Source organism: Periplaneta americana, chromosome 12 (assembly GCF_040183065.1).
Source record: "Periplaneta americana isolate PAMFEO1 chromosome 12, P.americana_PAMFEO1_priV1, whole genome shotgun sequence".
In the NCBI taxonomy this organism is placed as follows: Eukaryota; Metazoa; Arthropoda; class Insecta; order Blattodea; family Blattidae; genus Periplaneta; species Periplaneta americana.
The window spans coordinates 131,210,991-131,233,982 of NC_091128.1; the positions used below are offsets into that span (position 1 = coordinate 131,210,991).

Consider the following 22,992-nt stretch of genomic DNA (forward strand, 5'->3'; position numbering starts at 1 on the left):
CAAATTGCATAAAGAAATAGTGTGTATATGTATATATATATATAGAAGTCTCAATGGGGGGAGGGCTTTTGGTGATAGGTCGTAGGTTCTCCTTCTGGCATCTGAACCTACGACCTATCTCCGAAAGTCCTCCCCCCCATTGAGACTCCTATATATATACAAACTCGCACACTATTTCTTTATCCAATTTGCTCAGCTCTGAAGATTACCACAACACAGCGGTCGAAACGTCAGCCACCAACACCAAGACAACGCGGTAGAAGCCCTGAAGTTTATCCATAGACCATGTACACCAGCCGCGGAAGCCTACGCGAACATCAGTTTAGTGTCTTTGAAAAATTAAAATTTAAAATATATAAAGTGTAAAAGTCGTACTACCTCCAAGACTTTCATCCCAGCCTATTTTTACTGTTCCAGTTGATACGTAAATAATTTATGTATAGGCAGACACCGACTTATGTAGATACTACACACGTAGATTCATACTTACGTCGTTTTGTGAACTTTCCTTGTTATTGAATGTGTCAGTAATACTATATGGAACTCCCAGTAAAATAGTGTCGTAACTCGAAAATTGTGATTTGTAAAGATATGCTATTTCCTAGTAAAATACTGCTGTAAAATATTTTAATAAATAGTTACTAAGCCTTTGATAATTTACTGTTTCATTATTAGAATTTCATACCTCCAACTAGTAAAACAGCGTTAGAAATAATATGTGATTTTCGACTTACGACAGTATTTTACTGGGGCGATATGTATATTTTTACTTACATAATGTTACTTCGAACGATCCAACTACGTAAGTTGGAGACTGTCTGTATCTATAAATACGACTTAATGACCAGAAATCAATACATAATTTAATTTATTCTCTGTTAGAGATTCGTTACATACCACTTAAAATAAGTAGATAGATATTATGCATACAGCTGCACTACACTATCAGAATTTGTTCTTAAATCCAATGCACGGGTCTTTTTATCGTACGTGCTTTACAAAACAAGTTCTACTTTGTAGGTTTCGCCCCCCCCTCAGCTATGATTAAATCCAACCACTCTCCAAAAAATACAGATTAAAATTAAAACGATACAAACAAAACACATTATATCATATATCCTAACCTAACATACAAACAGGCATAAAAGTGTATAATTCAGTAGTTACCATTATCCCTTCGTCAGTTCGTGCCATAAACTTCAACAGCTGATGTTCTAAGCTGTCTCGCCTTGAAGAGTAACAATCCAGTCTTTTGTTCGTATTCTTATTACTCATGACGTCAAGACATGCAAGCGGACCCCTTATTCCAACTTAGCGTCGAAGGTGGTAGATATTTTCTCCGGATATGTTCTGTTACTTCACAATGGGCTAAAATGTGTGACCAAGAATCTTTTTCCATACATAATGGACAGCTGCTCTCATCTCCTTCTGTGAAAGTTTTATTACCCTTCCATGCTCCGAAACTTAGCCACACTAAACCTAGTTTACTATCTCTGCTACAAGAATTAATGTAGTCACACCTCCCCCAATTAAGCATGAGGTTTGATTGTAAATGTAGTGAGGATTTTTCCGAACATTGGAGTTCAATCTCTTGCCTCTCGATATCAATTAATCGCATCTTCACATTACGCCATACATTTCTTCTATTATTTTCTCCTTTTTCCCCACACCCATTCCATTCCATTCCTATATGATGCAGCCCTCTCTGCAGTTTATAAACCCACACTTTTTCCCACCCCTCTCTTTGTTGAGCTCTGTAACAAATCGACCGTAAAAGCGATTGATCCTCAAATATAATGTATAGCCAGTATTTTACTACCCTGACTTTCATATGAATTGCTTCGCTTTGAAGCCCAAACTCCTTTAATACCCCGCAATTAGCTGAGCTTATTCCAATGCTAAGTATTCATTTTAGGAAATCCCTTTGTATCTTATTTAATTTTCCCACATTTTCCGAACCCCAAATTTCCGCCCCATACAACATAGATGATCTTACCACAGCTCCGTATACTAGCTCCAAGGTTGTTGCAGGAAAATCTGGCACTTTAGTTATCAATTTAATACGTCCGCATTTGCAGACGAGCAGCCTGATAAGCCTCAGGGCCCCAGATCCTAAGCCCTTCCTACATTAGCATCGGAAACTCTTACTACCCTCCAAGACTTCACCCGAGTCTATTTTTACTATTGCAGATGATTGATGAAATGAGGTGGAATGATAGAGAGAACTTGAGGTACCCCGAAAAACCCCTTTATGTCTGCTTTGTCACCTCAGATTCCATCACGATCTGGCTGGGGATCGAATCCGGACATCTGGACGGAAGACCAGCGCGAACCACAAACGCTGCTGTAAGTGAAAAACATTTTTTACATAAATTATTACAGATAACCACTGCTTATGATATGATTATGTCTCGTGATCGGAACATAGTACGAAATGGAAATATAAAAATCGAAATTTTATCCCTTGAAGAAGTGTAAAAATTCAAATATCTTGGAGCAACAGTAAAAAATATAAATGGCACTCGGGAGAAAATTAAACGCAGTATAAATTTGGAAAATACCTGTTATTATTCGGTTCAGAAGCTTTTGTCATCCAGTATCCTCTCAAAAAAGCTGAAAGTTACAATTTATAAAATAGTTATATTCCCGGTTCTTCTGTATGGTTGTGAAACTTGGGGCCGTATTCATAGACATTCTTAGCGTGGGCTTCCGGTGGATGATCAGCGAACTAACGTTTTTCGTATTCATAAACCAGTGTTATCGATATGATATAATATGAATCCTGTACAAGTGATCATTCTATAGCAGGGGCTGGTTTAGCACGCTCATAGCGCGGGCTAACGATGCATCTATGAATAGCACTCTTAAACTCTCAATTTGGGAGAGGAACAGAGGTTAAGGCTGTTTGAGAATAAAGTGCTTAGGAAAATATTTGGGGTTAAGAGGGATGAAGTTACAGGGAAATGGAGAAAGTTACACAAGCAGAACTGCACGCATTTTATTCTTTACCTAACATAATTAGGGACATTAAATCCAGACGTTTGAGATGGGCAGGTATGTAGCACGTATGGGTGAATCCAGAAATACATATAGAGTGTTAATTGGAAGGTCGGAGTGGAAAAGACCTTTGGGGAAGTCAGAGTGAAAAATACCTTTGGGGAGTTGTCGAGGCGTAGATGGGAGGATATTAAAATGGATTTGAAGGAGGTAGGATATGATGCTAGGGACTGGATTAATCTTCCTCAGGATAGGGACCGATGTTGGGCTTATGTGAGGGCGACAGTGAACCTCCGGGTTCCCTAAAAGCCTAAGTATGTAACCATTGCTTCCATTAGAGCAGGGGATATCAAGCGCGTGCATATACCTTCTGACAAAGAATCTAGAGACCTTCCGTTTACGCTTAAATGTGATTTTACGTCACTGTTATATTTCGTTTAAAGACTAGAAATTCCCGCGCTTGACATGTCTGCATTAGAGCAATAACACCATGAATGTTTAACCTAGTATGAATTGTGACCGAATATCATTTCGACACACGGAGCGTACATCGGAATATACTACGAGAGTCAAAATATTTAAAGTTTCCTGTGCACTTTAAGACAAACAGTATAAATCAATCAATTGGTTTAAATATAACCGGTCTTGAAAGTGTGACAGTCTTTTTCTGTCATCCTGAAGGCTATGATTGTGAAATAGCTGTTACAGATTTCATTTAAGAGGATAAAATATGATTATGATGCAGACTCTCTGTCATTGATTTGGACAAGCGTGTCTATCTAAATAGCAAAGAAATGTTTCAATTTCAATATTTGTTTTCAAGTTGAGTTTGCTATTGATTTACCGAAATCAAACATTCGCTAATAGAACTTCCTGTTGCTGCGATTGTACGGCGCAGTACAAATTATTTTCTGGATCATTCGGTTAGTGTGTTCATTTCGCCATTGCGATCTGGGTTACTGCAAATTGGATGACAAACAAACACAGAGGCTGGAGGAAAGCAGAACTCTTTCCGCTATCCTAGCGTTCTGTCTGTTGCCAGGTGCTCGATACTAGCTTAAGCAGCTCTGAGTGCTTATTTTAAGGAAAATCATGGATCTGGTAGCCATGTTTATGTCATGTTATAATTCAATTGACTTTTGTTGAATTTCACGGATAATGACATTAATGTTGTGATAGAAGCAAGAAACAGGAGTAAACATACACATACTGCCTTTCTACAGGCACAGAAGTTGATTTATATATATTATGGTTTATATATATATATATATATATATATATATTACTGATTAACAATGACTTCTTTACTGTGTTAACAGTATAAAGATAACTGGCTGACTACGTAGTTTCGAGGTGGTGTCCCTCTTTGTCTGAAGCCTAGTGAGGTCCAGCGCTATTTTCTGGTTTCCAGTTGTTGTGGTGTGTATTCATGATTGTATCTAATAGGGTGTGTGTTTTGAAATTGAGTTGAGTGTTCAGAATGTGCTGTGGGTGTGTTTTTGTATGTTTTTAAATGCCATATTGTTTTAGAGTGTCAAGTTTGTGGTTTTTTGCTGGATGTATAGTATTTTCATGTCAGTGTCTGTTGCTGTAGTTGTGATTGGAGTTTATGATGTGTTCTGCGTAGGCTGAATTATGAGGTTTGATTATGGCTATATGTTCTTGTAACGTGTTTGAAATGATCTTCAAGTCTGTCCAGTGTAGAAGTCATTGCAACTATTACATGATAGTTAAGGGGAACTCCACAAAATATGACTTTTTTTCTAATCATTTTTTCAACCAAATTTTGAGAGCATGTGTACCATGTAAAGGACTAACAAAATCCAAATTTTGAACTTAGAAATATTTTTGATTATTGATTTTTTATTCTTTTTTTTTCTATTTTTTTAGAAATATATTCAAAACCAACAATTTAGTAGAAGATCTCAATTTTTAAGCTTCCTTTTTTTTGGTTATAGTCACAAGACATATAGAAAACTTTTCATACATTCATTTTATGAAATATTTCATTTTTCCATTCTCAAATTTTTTTTTAATGTTAAAAATGTTATTTTTCTATAATTCATGAAAAAACATTAATAAAATAAACTAGCAGCATTTCTCACAAAATAAATGCATAGAAACATGCAGCTACCTCATAAATACTTGAAGTAAATATTTCATCCAGATTGCTTAATATTTGACATAAAAAAATTGGTGTTGAATCAAGAAAAATAAACTTACGGAAAAATGGATTAGAAAGTAAAAGGAATATTTATGTAACATATACATATTAAAATGCTCCTCCGTTACATTCATCTAGTAACTTCATGGAGCCAACTTTAGAACAAAAAGTTGCTACATTTGTAATCAGATATTTGTAAGAAAGAATTCTTTGATGAAAAAATAATTTTGATAGCTCTTTAAATGCCACGCTCCCTTACAGACTTAATTAAAAAAATCAACATATTTTAATCAGAATTGAACTAAATCTATTTGGGATATGAAAATGTACATCTAAAGAAGTGAAATAGCCGATAGTTTTTTTTTAATGTTCATGATTTTCAGTGAAGTCTTCCCTTAAGCACACCTATTAAGTTGTATTTGTTTGTGTCTCTCGTCTGTGTATTAAGATGTTTTTGTAGTGTGTTCTGTATACAATGTTGTATTTTAGTTTCTTGAAAGATGATGCAATCTTGTATGTGTTCTTGTTTTCGTATGTTAGTGTGATGTATTTGTTTTGTTCTTGTGTTTGTGTTGCATTTTCTTGTTTTGCACTTGGTCTTTCTTATTATGTTGTCTATTATGTTGGGGTTGTATCCATTTTCCTGTGTATTTGATAGTGTACATTATTTCCTTATAGTCTTTTTGGCTCACAGGAATATTGTATATCATTTCCCACTTCCTTGTTTCTGCATTTATTCCTTTTCTTTCATCTTCTATTTTGTTTCCCTTTTTCCTCTCTTCGTATCCTGATTTTCTCTCCTTACTTTTTTGTTTTTATTTTCGTTTCTGTTCCGTCGTCTTTTTCCGTTTTCTCTGCATCTCTACTAATGTTTATTCTTTTTCATGTCTTTTCTTACTTTTTATTTTTTTATTTCTTTTGTTTCTCCCTCTCTTATTCTCTCTTTCTTTTAAGTAAAATTATTCTTTTTAATTTACGCAGGAAAAATTAAGGAAACTAAATACTTTTCAACTAGGATTTTCTATTGTTTACTGCACTTATAGGTAAGAAGTTTGTGACTGAATTATTGGTGTTCATTTTAAAACACAATAAATTATAAGTAAAGAAAGAAAAAACTGTTAAATATAAATTTAAATTTTAAATGGCTTATCCATTACTTTACTTCAATCATTAAAAATTACTGATAATAATTAGAATCATCATCTTTCCATGAATTAGGCCTAGTGGCTCTTTGCGGTCTCTTGCCAATGTTTCAACGGTCTGCCCAAGGATTTCTTGCCCACAGGACACTAATTCAACATTCTGCATGGAATTCTATATCGAGACATTCCGTTTACATGTGATTTCCAATTTTGCCTGCAATTTTGTAGGTATCTACGACTGGTTGGTTCAATCTGTAGTTCCTTCACAATGTCACAATTCTCCCTCTGGTGGTTGAATGGTCAGACCTCCAGCCTGTCACGCAGGCGGCCCGGGTTGAATCCCGGTCACGTCTGGGATTTTTCATGAAAAATTAATAGTGACACTTGTGGCTGACAACGTCGCAGTTGGCGTTTTTCTAGGTGTACTCCCGTTTTTCCCATATTAGGCATCTATAGGTATATCTTTCAGTCACCATTTCTCCATTTCGTCATCGTTCCATAGCATTCCCCGGTCGCCAGCTGGCGACGCACGGAGGGGGCTGGCCTAGGGGCGAGAGGGATTAGCTGCTCGAAACCTGGGTACGCAGCGAACCTTAGTGTAGTCAGCTGGGAATGCGCCTAGCTTGAGGGTTAGCGCTATAGATCATAACAAGTCGCAGTGCTGGGTAATAGTGTCCCCTCTCGTAAATTCCATTTCATTCCATGTCACAATTTCTTATGTGGTCCATTCTTGTGTATCCCAATGTACGTATGTCTCATATATATTTCATTTCTGCAGTAGTTATTCTCGATTTCTCCAGGCATCACTGCCATAACATAATATAGTTCTGGGCAATGTTTTGTAAATTCTAGTGCGCGTGTGTTTCTGTACCAAGATCGGTTTAAATATCCTATTAGTCATCCCCGTTGCTCTGTTAAATTTTGTAATTTTTAATTGACGTAATTCAGATAATAAAAATAATTTTGCTTACTCCAGTAATTTATTATTAATGCACAAATAATAAATATTTATTTACATATAATAATGAAAAATCACAGGCTGACTAACTAGGAAATCAGAGACTTCTGTCGAAATTTAAAAAAAATCTGTTTTTTTTTTCCGTCGTAGTTGTAAATAACGCTGAAATCCCATTTAATGCAAGTGTGAAAAATCTGGGTGTTCATATCGATTAACACTTAAACTGAGCCACACAGACTAACATATATGTAAAAAAAATATCTTCTATACTGCACTCACTTCGGCGAATACAAAAATTTATTCCTTTTAAACTAAAACAAATCTTAGTCCAGATACTTACCATGCCATAGTTCGACTACTGCGACGTTCCAGTAAATGATCTCAGCTATGACCTGACCCACAAATTACAGCGTGTCCATAATGCCTGTGTTCGGTTTATATGTAATATCCGTCTCTATGATCATGCCTCATCGTTTTTCAATGAACTGTCTTGGCTCCGGCTGGCTGACAGACGCAGTTTGCATAGTCTTTCTCTTCCCTATCACATTTTGTATACATCAACTCCTGACTATCTTGCATCACGATTTCATAATCTATCCCCACATCATAATCTGTATACCCGGTCACAACACGACAGTCTATTCTCAATCCCTCTTCATAGAAATTCCGCGTATTCTTCGTCTTTTGCAATATACAATTTGGGTTCTTGAAATTCATTACCTACAGATGTTAGGGGCTGCCCGACCTTAAACGCTTTTAAGTCCAAAGTGAAACATCTTATTTTACATCGCACAGAGTCCACAAAAGTCACAATTGAAGGGAACACGGGAAAAACAAACAATGTCACATTTCCATTAAGGTTGAGATATTGATCTATTTTGGGTATATTACTGCAAAATTTATCGGTGTTTCTACTTGAAATTAAGGAAATGATGAGTGTACCCGTGGTTTTAATTCTCCTTTACCACTTTTGGTAAAAATAACACTAAAGTTTGTAGTAATACAGTGAATTAGGTAATGACATCACCCTTAACAGCATTGTGACATTGTTCGTTTTTCCCATGTACCCTTCAATTGTAACTACTGGGTGTTCAGTTCAAATTGTGTCTTGGCTCGCTGTATGCCGTCATGTGGCTAGCTGATGAACCTAGAGAATTCAATCTTCCTACACTTCCGCAGCTCAGGTGTATAATCTAAGAGGCAGAGAAGTTGGCTAGCAAGTACGGCGTTCATTCTGAAGAGTACGTACCGATACGTACGGTAACGCCGGTAGTGGCAGGAATGTGAACTGTTTGGAAATACGTACTGTTGGGATATGGGGAGAGGGTTAAGACGATTACTTACGTATTTGTTGACATTAACTTCGACGGTCAACATGAACACGGAGCATTTGATTTGTGTTGTGGAATGTTACCGTACACAACCGATGATAACAAATACCCTGCGTACGACTTGCCGGCGCAAAACACAGTTCGAAAGAGGTTATGGTAGCACACAGACCGTACAGACCGCCATCTGTTGCTACGACGTTCAAGTTATACCGTACACGTTCTCAAGTTCAGATTGAAGAACGCCTTGAATAATAGGCAACTTCTCTAACATATAAGCTGAAACTCGCTTCAAATCGGTGACCCAACAACAGTGACGTCATGACACACTTTGAAATGAACACCCAGTAGTTTATAAAGTAATCATGTAATTTAATTTTTAATCTAGTTTAAGTATTTAAGTTCGCTAATCCTCTGGCTTATGCATATTTTTCTGTTTCGATTTTGTCTTAGGTATACCTATAATTTTGTTTTGTATTAACATTAAATTATCATGTATTTCCTTTTTATCTTCTGGTTGAGTGCAAGACAAGTACTCACGGCCTTAACTCTGCCAGAAAAAGTAAAGTATTATTATTATTATTATTATTATTATTATTATTATTATTATTATTATTATTATTATTATTACTACTACTACTACTGCTATTATTATTATTATTATTATTATTATTATTATTATTATTATTATTATATTTATGACAGAAGAAATGGCAGCACTTAGAGCGAACATTCACCTCAATTCCACAGAAATTTCACTTTGATGTACTTAGCCTTAAGCTCTAGTCTAGACCGTAAAACGTATGCACAACACATTGGAGTCTATTACGCTGGGAAATAGAATTCGACGACAGATTTGTTTTTTGCGAAAGTACTGCACGAGTTGACTTCTTAAAGCATTTTGAATTAATCGTTTTCGTAACTGTTGAAGATATTCACATTTCAAGACTAAGAACTATAATATTTTATGTCTTCAGATAAGCCTAATAAAATTGTACATAGACAACCAAACCAGTTTATCAGTTCCAGTTCGTTAACGTATTGTGTGAGCTTTGGATCATTGTTGCGTGAAAATAATAATAAGAACGTGAGAATCCCCATTAGCCAAGATAAACATGCATAGTCTAGTTGTTGATCCATGAAGTTTCCAGATAAATACTTCGATCTCATTTTACAAATAATTCTGTCTCCCTGAATCACGAAATGGTTTTATATGTGCTTTAATTCAGTAGCCTACATTTTCGCCTAATAAAAACTGTGCAAATCTAATGGGCGAAAAATGATCATTTCCATTAGATTAATGCTTCCGTCGCACTTCTTGACACGAAAATAAATATGTGCTAATTTTTAATAGGTGTGCTCCGTTTCACAAGTACATTGGTGCTCAACTCGTGCTCTCAAACTGTCAACACAACCTCAGTGCAGGTAGAACGAACTCTGTAGGCCTACTAACTGTAGTACCTGTATGTGGTTCTTGCAAAACGTAAGTTCGCTCGCGACTGCAGTAAGTGGCAGCTCGTTATGAGTGAAACACAGTACAGAACAATATTTTTATTAATTCTGCTAGCCGGTTTGTATCATGAATGAAATCAAGGATCATTAAAATGAGCATCATAGGATAATAGTTAAGTATAACATTTGGGTTGCATTCAAAATGTATTGATTATTCAATCTATCTTAAATCGATCAGATCGTTTCCCTTTTATTTACGAATGGTAAAAAAGGAACATTTTTGTTAAGAAGTAATGTAAAGCTATGTGTCTTATGTTGATGGTTTGAGCATGCGGAATCATTCCAAAATTTTTTGCTAATTCCTGGACATCAATAGGATTAGAATAAAGCACGTCTTAGATTAGCCATTTTCGATACCAAGGGATCAGTTTCAATTTTGAGAAATCAAATTTATGGCTTTAACAATCAATACGTTTTTCATAGAAATTGATTGAATATTGTGATAGTATATAGTTTTAAAAATTGTAAGGCTATTTCTTAGTTTGTAAACGAAACACTACTACACTACTACTACTACTACTACTACTACTACTACTACTACTACTACTACTACTACTACTACTACTACTAATAATAATAATAATAATAATAATAATAATAATAATAATAATAATAATACGAGGGTTGTTTACCGTGTAGTGAATGATTCAGGCTCCAAGGTTAGGCTTCAGCCCTTTTCACGTATTCTCCCTGAAAAGCTATGCGTCTTTCCCACCGCTCCGGTAGCTTTCACGTGGCCGCACTGTACCGTTGTTTTGGGGTGTCTGACAGCTGCTTACAGGGCGTTATTATCAGGAAATCTGGCACCACGTAGGGCCTCTTTATTTAACTGAAGAGGACGTAGTCGCTGAATGCGAGGTCTGGTGAGTACGGAGGATGTATCAACACAGTGAACCCCAATAACCTCAGCTCGTTCTGAGTCTATTGGCTGGTATGCGGACGAGCATTGTCATGAAGCAACAGGAGGTTCTTGGCGAGGCCTGGTGAGTGCGGAGAATGTGCCAAATAATGAACCCCCAGGAACCTCAGCTCGTTCTGAGTCTGTTAGTTGGTATGCGGAAGAGCATTGTCATGAAGCAACTGGAAGTTCTTCGCGAGTTCTGGTGAGTGCGGAGAATGTGTCAACACAGTGAAACCCAGTGATCTCAGCTCGTCCTGACTCTGTTGTCTGGTAGGTATGTGGACGAGCTTTGTCATAAAGCAACTTGGCCCACTTTCCTTTGTGATACTGCTATATCCGGGGACGCAACTTCTTTAGAGAGTCACAACCCACATTGCTGTTCATGGTGGCTTTCGGCGGGCACCAATTCACCATCGGGATGCCATTTTCGTCCCAGAAGACCGTTATCATTTGCTTTCGACAGGATTCATTGAACCGGAACTTCTTTGGTACAGAACTGTCCTGGTGATTCCATTGCTTGAAGAATCTCGGTCTAGCTTAATGCTTAGATATTTTTGTCGGTCCGATGCTGCACGAACGTAGCCGTAAGGTGGAACTCCCATGTCTTGGTGTCAACATAATTCCTATCATGCTCATGGAACAATATAGGATATTGTCTTGACAAGGACAATTATAATATTCTTTTCTAGACGGGATTTGAATCCACAAGTTTTGTCTTAGCCGTTACAAACAGCAAGACCTGCAGCTAACCCATCCTTAACCGCTAACAGTCATGACATCATGTTAATAACCATTGACGTTGATAAATTGAAGTTATATAACGTTATAAATTATTACAAGTTTTTCTTATCTTTCAGTGAAACTTTTATCTTACCGACAAACTGTTGCTCTTGGAAACGCGTTGTGCTCCACATGTAATAACGAACCTTATTTCAACTTTTCCTGATCTTATCAACTTTTCAAATCCATATTTTACTATGACGTGTGCAATTTCCATTTTAGGAAAATCAGGAAGATTTTTGGAACCCGTATCTCACAAGAGATAGAGATTAACTGAAAGGGTGCACATTAGGTCTCCCACACACATAATGAACCTTTCTTTTTAGTAATCTGCAGAACAACTTCAGATTTTAATTGATAATGTTATTGGGATTCTCTGCCTGGATATTAAATACATTTGTAACTTTTACTTACATCGCAGTAAAACCTTGGATTACGAGTAACTTGGTTTGCGAGTGTTTTTCAAAACGAGCGAAGAATGAGGAAACATTTTTGTTTGATAAACGAGCGATGTCTTGCAATACGAGCAGCACGATTTGTACGTAACTTGTTTCACTAGCGAGTAACAGCAAGAGGAAATAGAAGGGATCTCGTCTGAGGAGGAAGAGGAAAAAAGAGCGGAGGAATTCCTCGCTTCAAATGAGATTAAAGAGGAGTGTAAAAAGTGGGAAGCAGTAAAAAATGTTATTCAAATTCACCACCCTGATAAGGTTGTAGCAGTGCGTGCGATAAATCTGTTTAACGACAACGAAATGTCACATTTCCGCAAAATCCTCAAAAGAGGCAAAAGCAGGTGTAATTGGTTAAGTTTTTAGCCAATGCAAAAGATTCCAGTCAGTCAATCAATCAGAAGTGATTCCGTTAGTGATAATGAAAATATTTTTTTTTATTTAAATGTTCAAAAAGTTTACTAAGCAGTGGAACACGCGAAAGACACTCAAATAGTACGTTATGCAACGAGCCTATAATGATAGTAATTAAGACGCGAGTATGTTTGTTTATGAAACGAGCGCAAGCGACTTTCATACGACTTTTTACTGTATGATCGACCATATTTCTAACTTGAAATTATTCATAAGTATTCATGTTATGGTTATGTAAGTGAGGAGCGGAACTGACCTGAATTGAGAGATGTTCGCAGACTCGAAAGTATTGATTTTTTCCGAGGCACGAATGTCATTGCCCTTGATATAATCTAGAGAATAACATGAAGATTAGTCTTGATATAACCTGGAAATTGATTTACAATTGAAAAACGAGATGACAAATTGAATTTATTTGAATATTATTTACAATTAACGCTAATTATTATAGTAACAGAACATAACCTTCTGCGACGGTATTGGATTTCTAGCCTCCGTGACTTTTCGCTAATTGTCTTTCGATTGCATACCCGAGAATAATGGATACTTGCGGTTTCATAATGGTACAGTGGTGATTTCTCATTGGCTGAACAACTGAATTATAATGAATAGGTTACTTTCATGAGGTGCATTAAAGGGCTACTACCAGGTGTATAATTACTACATTTCGGCATTGTCGAGTATAAAACAAAATACAGTAAAGTAATTTGTGTTACATTATTTTATTCAATACTATCTTAATTATACTGCATTTTATATTAATGAAAGCTTTTGAAACGAATTAATCTGAGTTTACATTGTTTTTATGGGGAAAGTCGCTTTGATGTGCGAGTCTTTAGGATTAGGAGCACGCTTTCGAAACGAAAAAAAAAATGGCCAAAATGGTAGAAATGATTATTATTGCTTTTATATAAATAATTACCTTATACATTTGTTTAACATCCTGTCCTATATTTAGCCCTCATCTACTACTTTTAAATGTCTGGCGACCATTTTAGAATGCTATGCGCAGCTCTTTTAAACCTACTAAAAATGAAGTTTTCTGAAATCTACGTTTTTGGTGAATAATAAAGTCCCTAGCAGTTCCCATTTGCTTCGATTTACATAAAACTTTGCAAGAATACTCAGCATATTCCAGTACACAAAGCTATGCATGGAATCAGCTCGTCACTGAAAACTTTTCATAATATATGAATTTTTAATTCTTAAAAATTAAATAAAATTGTCAAGGACAAATGATGATTTGTAAGAAAATTTTTATCTCATGAATCAATTATCAAATTTCAAAATCCATCAGCAGTTTTCTTTATCATGAACATCTCGACCACTATAGACAAAAATGGTTTAGCAATGTCAATAGGATGGACCGTCCCAGACTCCCAAGACAAATTCTCCGCTATATACTACATGGAAGACGATATTTGGGACGCCTCCTGAAAATATAGACAGAGACCGTAACAGGCCTCATGGCCTAATACCTGCAATGACGATGATGATGATGATGATGATGATGATAATGAAATGTAAGTCCATTTACAGAAATTTTTTAAAAACAAAAATAATTCTGAAGCCATCAGCAATGTTTTTAATTCACGCATATTTTAATATCGTTAAAATAAGTGAAAATTAATATCTCTAAGGAATTAATTAATGAAAACTTGATGAAATTTGGTATTGTTAATTAAATGCACAGACACAACAAACTTGCCGAGTTTGAAACAAATTAATCAAAAACTTTAAAAGTTTCAAAACTCAGTCCCAGTGTCCCTGAGGGATTACCAGGAGTCGCTCACGACCTGAAGGACTGAGAAGAAGAAACAAGGCCTTTATGACTATTACACTATTGTTGTTGTTTAGTCAACTGTCCGAAGACAGGTCTGAACCTCACAAGTGATACCAAGAAGGCACCACTTATGAGGCAACTAGGCCAGGCGATAATGGGGTTGAGTGGCAAGTTCCATTCCTCCTCCATTGCATACATCGCCGATTAGCTATATATTAGGCCTACACTAGTCAGACTTCAGATGCATACAAATAATTGTTCTTCCTCTGACACATATCGTCAGGTGAGATGTACTGCCTGATAATAGATTTATATATCAGCCAGAACCTCAATTAGAAGATTTATTACACTCTGTAGGCTGATAATAAAATTATCATTATCATAACAATTCTGCAGTGTCTGGGAAAAGTGACATAAGTCAGTTTCCACAAACCTTTTTTCATAATTTATTGACAGCTTACACTGGTTTATATCGATTTTATTTTCTTCTGTATGAATTATTGTAATGGGAGAAATACTTACTGTATGTCTCTTTTTCCAAGCGAGCAGATGTTCCGTAAGTTGTCAATAAATTATGAAAAAAAAAAGTTTGTGGAAACTGACTTATGTCACTTTTCCCAGGCACTGCAGAATTATGTATGTTTGTATGTATGTATGTATGTATGTATGTATGTATGTATGTATGTATGTATGTCTGCATGTATGTATGGTACACTACAATTGGGTATATACCCAGTGGTAGGATATAATATACAATAATACCATTAATATTACACAATAATTATAGCAATAAAATTTATTTATTTATTTCATTGCTAGTAAGTTTGAAATGAATACAAGTTAATAAATACAATAAAAGATAAACTAGCCCACTCCTGAATGAGTAAGACTCGTGCTCAGGAGGGGATTCCAATACAGACAAAAATAAAATTAAAATTGAGAGTGAATACAGATTAAAAAGCGTTTAATATGTTTAAACCTAATCTATAAATCCAATACAATTTTTTTTTTAATTTTTTTTTATTAATTTGGAGAGGATTCGTGGTTAAAATAATATTGGAATAAAATTTGTTTAATAATCTGGGATCTTGACTCATGCTATGTTAAAAAGCTGCATTGGTTTTACATTTTGGTTCACACAAACGCAGAGAATTCATATTTTTAGTTCTATATTTATGTATATACCTTTCAAAGGTATTGAAATTTCTATGAAAATATTTTAATAAAATAAAATAATACATTTGTTTAATATTGAAAACTTTGAAGTGTTTAAAAATAAATAAATAAATAAATAAATAAATAAATAAATAAATAATATAATAAAATAAAATAAACCTAAATTTATTTCTAACTATAAATAAATAGATGTAATAAACCTAAGACTACAAATAAAAACTATTCTATAATAACGCCTACAATAAGCAAAAGTAAACCTAACTTACAAGTACTTTTATTTCACCCAACTATTGCCAATTTAAGTAATTACATATCACCTTAATTAATTACAAATCAACTTAATTACATATCATCTTAATTAATTATATATCACCTTAATTTATTTCCATATCAACTAAATTACATATCATCTTAAGTAATTAAGCTTACATATCAACTTAATTAATTACGTGACACAACTTAGATAATTGCACTGCACCTACAATTACATTTTCAGTCTAATCTTCTCAACCTTTCCTTAAATGTATTTTTGAGAGGACCACCCTGAAAGATTGCCGTAGGTAAGCTGTTCCAGTCTACAATTGTGCGGTTAACAAAAGAAAATTTTGCCACGTCCGTTCTTTGTTTTCTACATTTAAACTTCCTAATATGATCTGCCCTGCCTAAGTATGATGGCGATGCTAATCTAGCATTGATTTCGGTCTATACTTTGTGTCCCATTTGTGCCTTAAACAATGCGGTGAGTCTGGTTTTTCGCCGCCTTGATTTGAGAGATTCCCACCCTCAATCTTTTACTACCTCTTCACCGACTTTACGATAAATTGATCACACATTAAACTGTAGTTGGTTTGATTGGAGTTCATGCTTTTATAATATGTGAATAACCTATTCTTCTTCTTCTTCTTCTTCTTCTTCTTCTTCTTCTTCTTCTTCTTCTTCTTCAGACGTCTTTATAAATCTCTTCCTTTATGTCTGTATTCAGAAATGAACGAATATAATATAAACTATATCGCATTAGACTAATATTGTTGAAAGTTATAATTATAGTAATTAATACATAATTTCTGAAGTAATTTGACACAGCGACTGCGACAAGTACTAATAATGGAGTACTGTGGCTCCTTTGATACGCTAATCTCTTACGCGCCTGCTTCCTTCCTACTATTTCTTTTTTACTTGATTAATTCATTCGAGCGCGCCGTGGGTTGGAAGTTCAGATGTCCCCGGAGAATTATCTGTGAGGTATACTCCATTTATCATTCATGCTAAATTTCTTCAGTCTATCACGTGGGCGTCTTTCATTGGACTCAGGAGCTATAAATTTGTTCTCCAAAAATAATTAAATTCCACCCTCATTCTATTGTAAATATTATAATAAAAGGAAAACAGAAAATGCATTTAGACAATGTTAAATTATACTTCAGTTTCAGTGTGTGTAAATATAATGATCACATTGATCACGAACCAAATCCCTGTTTGTGATTAGGGATACTGACAGCAGGTGGGAAGGGCGTGGGGTTTCATATTGTTAATGAAGTGTTTTCTTTTTTTATTCCTTACAGATTTGGAATTATCTTCTTCTGGTGAGTATTCCTTTTGGGGACGAAGAGTTATAAACGATGACATTGTAGTCTAAACACTAAAACACAAGTTCCTAAAAGAGACTGAAATAAAATGTTATAATTGAACTGTTGGGCCGAATAACGGCCTATGTTACAATTTTCCAAAATCGATTTTTTAATGGAATAAAGTCCACACCTGTGGAGTAACGGCTAGCGCGTCTGGCCGCGAAACCAGGTGGCCCGGGTTCGATTCCCGGTCGGGACAAGTTACCTGGTTGAGGTTTTTCCGGGGTTTTCCCTCAACACAATATGAGCAAATGCTGGGTAACTTTCGGTGCTGGATCCCGGACTCATTTCACCGGCATTATCACCTTCATCTCATTCAGACGCTAAATAACTTAAGATGTTGATAAAGCGTCGTAAAATAACCCACTAAAAATGGAATAATGCTCTGTATAATCTTACGCCATGTACTGTGGGTCCCTATCACCACGGCATGGCGTGTCCTCAGGTTGCGGATCGAGGAGACGGCCTCCAGATATGGAGGGTAGCTGTGAATATATTGAATAAGCAGTCGTGGACAGCCGATAAGGGGTAGTCCTCCAGCTTGGGGGTTGGGCGAAGCGCTGACAACCTATCACCGTAAAAAACAGCTTGTTACGAAACCTAACAATCCTTCACCTGACATAATTAGGTACACTAAATCCAGACGTTTGAGATGGGCAGGGCATGTAGCACGTATGGGCGAATCCAGAAATGCATATAGAGTGTTAGTTGGGAGGCCAGAGGGGAAAAGACCTTTCGGGAGGCCGAGACGTAGATGGGGAGATAACATTAAAATGGATTTGAGGGAGGTGGGATATGATGGTAGGGACTGGATTAATCTTGCTCAGGATAGGGATCAATGGCGGGCTTATGTGAGGGCGGCAGTGAACCTCCGGGCTCCTTAAAAGCCAGTAAGTAAGTAAGTATAATGTTACACAGCTGTCACAAAAATTGTTTTTTAATATCTGTATGAGAGGTGCTTCTACACGAGTTACAACCATGAATTTCTTGGTTGGAACAACGGTCTATGTCACTAGTCACTTCTAGCGCAATCAGTTGTTTACATCGTACCGGGAGTTATTGCAAGGGAGTTTGTTCTCTCTACGAATAATGGGTACTTGAACCCTATGTAGGCTATCATGTTTCGGTTGATCTATTACGTAAAATGGATGACTGCAAGACAGTTACAGTGCATCCTTCAGCAGATATTTTCTTCTCAGCCAGTGATCCAATCAATTCCTTTTTCTCTTCCTGATAAAGGGCAGGTCTTTCACTGCAAACTCAGTATTCTCCAGTCTTTCCTATTTCCTGCCTTCTTCTTAGTTTCCTATATATCTTAATGTCATCTATCATCTGATGTCTTCTTCTCCCTTGAACTTTTCTCCCAGTGACTATTCCTTCCAGTGCATCCTTCAGTAGGTATTTTCTTCTCAGCCAGTGATCAAACCAATTCCTTTTCCTCTTCCTAATAAAGGGCAGGTCTTCCACTGCAAACTCAGCATTCTCCAGTCTTTCCTATTTCCTTCCTTCCTTCTTAACCACCCATATATCTTAATGTCATCTATCATCTGATGTCTTCTTCTCCCCTGAACTTTTCTCCCATTCACCATTTCTTCCATTGCATCCTTCAGTAGGCATTTTCTTCTCAGTCAGTGATCCAACCAATTCCTTTTTTATCATCCTGATCAGTATCAGCATCGTTCTTTCTGCACCCACTGTTTCCAACACAGCTTCATTTCTTATTATGTCTGTTCATTTCACATGCTCTTTTCTTCTCCATATCCACATTTCAAATGGTTCTAGTCGTTCTCTTCACTTTGTCGTAATGTTCATATTTCTGTCGGAAATATACCTCTTTATTTTTTGTCGAGATTTGCAATCAGATCCGCAAGATTTTCAGCCGAAACCCTAGATCATATATGTAACAGATAGGTCGGCCATATAGGCTTTGACGTTAACAACTATTGTCAGGTTTACTACGCTGCCATCTAGTTGTTACATAAGGAGTCACGTCATAATTCCCATTTTAATTGCATTAGCGACTGTGCTGCCATCTCGTGTTCGTTTACGGCGGACGGGTGGCGATCCTGGCGGTTGTTTTCATCAAAGTGCTGCCGATTTTAACATCGCGAGTTATCTGTTACATATATGATCTAGGCCGAAACTCAATATTTAAGTCACAGAAAACGATACAATAGGAACTATATCACAGACGTATGTAGTGTAAATTTCACGTCTAGACATATTTACTGTATTTTTTTTAGCATATTGTAAAAGTATACGTCCGTGACTTGAATGCAGAAGAGGGTAATACTCCTGTTTCTTACTGTTTCGAGAGAGATCCATACGAGGACAGAAACGAGATGAGAAACGTGATCCTTGCACCCATCTGCAGGGTTTATTTCCCTCGCGTTGAGTGAGACATGAGCGTCGTGATACCGCAGTGACCTCGACGCCGATATCATTACCCTCGATGTCATGTAGGTTGCCAACATATCATGAAAATAATAAATCGGTTTCACTGATCAGGTAGTCTGTTACCATGGCTGCACCCCTCTTCTCCATATGTGGTCCCTATACTTTGGTTGACTTCAGTCTCGTATTATTTGTAAAAGCAAAAAGTGGAACGTTTGACATAGAGGTCGTAGGCTACTTGTCAAACCTTGACCTGACGTCTCGGATGTTCTCAGTGGGTAAATTCGAAAGCTTTCAGTTCCAAATATAATTCGCGGAATTGTAGGACACCGCGATGACAGATATGGCTAACGCAGATATAAAATGCTTCTATTAATGTAAGTACAAATAGAGTGTATGATTACAGCTCATTCAGTCTATTCCTCGACAAAAATAGCTAGTGCAGTCTAGTAATGAATAGCTGAAAAAAGAGAATCCGATTACATTCAATTAGCTCACATTTCTGGAGTCAGCAAACGTATTGTGAAGGAAAATTCCTAGATTGTACATACAAATAGATATCTTCATTACAAATCTTGAAGCCTTATATTACGTAACATAAATGTGAGGTTACAATTTAGATATCCATATTTCTTGACAAAGAGTTTCCATTCATCCTAGCAGCAAAATTCTCTTGATGCACATACAGTATAAGAAAGATTATGATTTGAATTAAGAGATCTTACACTTCTACACTAAGATACCCAATCGATTCCTGTTAACTAACTGTAATAGAGGATTTTATTATAATTTAGAGAATTGACCCATATTTGTTTACAAAGAATCACAATCCAATCTAACAATGAAATCTGCTTACATTTTGGATGCCTTACATTTCTTTAAGATTATACCCAATTTAGTTTAGCAAAAAATGTCACTTCAGATGTTTGTAATAAACAATCTGATTTTAATTTATAAATCTTACATTTCTTTACATATATATTTAATCCAGTTTAACAATGAATTCTTGTTACTTCATTTATAACAGGTAATCTTATTAAAAGAGAAAGGGAACTAGTCACCCTACCCCATTATCTTCTGGCTTAATTGCCTCATGTGTGATGCTTTATTGGTGTCAATTACCAGGTTCTCTTTAAATGTAGATATTTTACATTTCATTTGATAGATACCCATTCTAATCTGGCAATTGGTCCTTGTTAAAATACTGTATCTGTAATAGAAAAGCTGATTGTAATTTACACATCGCATTTCTTTACAAATATATCCAATGCAGTCTACAATTGATTCTTGTTACAGTATTTATAATAGATAATCTAATCGCAATATAGATATCTTACATTTCCTTAAAAGGATGCCTATTCTTATCTGGCAATATCTGTAATAGAAAACCTGATTGTAATTTAGGCATCGTACATTTCTTTAGAAAGATACGCAATTTAGTCTAGCAATGAATTATTGTTACAGTATTTAAGATAGTCTGATTGCATATCCATTCTAATCTGGCAATTGATTCTTGTTAAAATATTTGTAATAGAGAACCTGATTGTAATTTGGAAATCTTACAGTTCTTTACAAAGATATTCAATTTAGTCTAGCAATGGATTTTGCTGATATATTGTACAATATCTATAATATATATATATATATATATATATATGTTTCTGTGGACGTCCCTACAGTACTACACTCTGCCGAACCTAAGCTAGAGGAGTTTCGCATATATTCGGCGATGTCTAGTGTGTATGGACCATTGACTCGTCCTCTCTCCTACAGGCATTAGTGTGTAAGTCCGGGCGATTGTACGGTAAATTTCACTGAAAAATAGTGAACTGCATTGAAAATATATATAAGACTTAATGACTTACCAAACTGCACTGGAAAGGCGAGTAGAATATGTAAACTGCACTGGAAAGGTGAGTAGAATATGTAAACTGCACTGGAAAGGCGAGTAGAATATGTAAACTGCACTGGAAAGGCGAGTAGAATATGTAAACTGCACTGGAAAGGCGAGTAGAATATGTAAACTGCACTGGAAAGGCGAGTAGAATATGTAAACTGTACTGGGAAGGCGAGTAGAATATGTAAACTGCACTGGAAAGGCGAGTAGAATATGTAAACTGCACTGGAAAGGCGAGTAGAATATGTAAACTGCACTGGAAAGGCGAGTAGAATATGTAAACTGCACTGGAAAGGCGAGTAGAATATGTAAACTGCACTGGAAAGGCGAGTAGAATATGTAAACTGCACTGGAAAGGCGAGTAGAATATGTAAACTGCACTGGAAAGGCGAGTAGAATATGCAAACTGCACTCAGGCAATAACTTTAAAATGTACGCGCAGACTATACTGAAACTTAAAAAAATACTTCGAATAGCTTACTCTGCGTTTATTAAATACTGATTAAACACTATTACTATTTGGCGAAAGTAAAGTACTTATTTTTAATGAATTAGAAGTAATCAATTTGTTGTTCTTGATAATAGGAAATTTGCCTCAGAACATAGTTTTGTTTGTTTTTTTCTTTGAGAATTTTTCCCCATGTATGTGTGAATTTTTGATGTCATTGAATTTTATGTAAATCTCGATCTGGTGGGGAATTAATTGGCATCGATGGATGACAAGAATCAAAACGAGAATTAAAACGGAATGGAAAGATGCGTTTCCATTTGTTGTCCGGCCGGTGTCTGCATAAGACTGTGTTGCCTACATATTTGGAGGAAATGGCCCATTCTCATCAATATGATTGTCAACTAATCAGAAGAAAATGTCATTACGTCCTCATTTTCACGTTGTGTGGACACCAGATGGAACGCAAATGAATCTCCTTCCTCCGGTTTTAAGCAAATCAGCTCGATAATATAATCCTAGGAAATCTAAATCAAATTTTGTTACAAATGTTAGTGAAATGAGGTATAGTGCAATACACAATATTCAATGGAATTTGCAACATAATACAGAGTCAGTGCAATTTACATACCGGAAATCTGAGCTTCAATATAATTCACTACCGCCCGTAAGCCCTACAACAGGAAGAGATTAAATGGAAACGAATATATATATATATATATATATATATATATATATATATATATATATATATATATATATATATATATATATATATATATATGCAATTTAATCTAGCATTGAACTGTAATAAATAAAAACAATCATCCCATTTAGCTCTACTGTAAAAAACCTCGGAGTTCATTTCGAATCTAATCTCAATTGGGATACACATATTAAATTTACATGTAAGAAGGCTTTCCCTCTTCTCCATTCACTAAAAAGATTGTATCATTATCCATCTAAATTAAAACAGACGCTGGTACAGATACTCATTCTACCTCACTTCGATTATTGTGAA

At 35.8% G+C, this 22,992-nt stretch overlaps 1 long non-coding RNA gene across 1 annotated transcript in view; it reads left to right on the top strand.

The window, feature by feature from the left end:
• LOC138710893 (uncharacterized) overlaps nucleotides 1-22,992 on the top strand; it is a 324,613-nt gene that overhangs the window by 188,542 nt on the left and 113,079 nt on the right. The window contains exon 2 of the long non-coding RNA XR_011335320.1: nucleotides 2,273-2,346. This is a non-coding gene — a long non-coding RNA (uncharacterized lncRNA). The remainder of the gene's footprint in view (nucleotides 1-2,272; nucleotides 2,347-22,992) is intronic.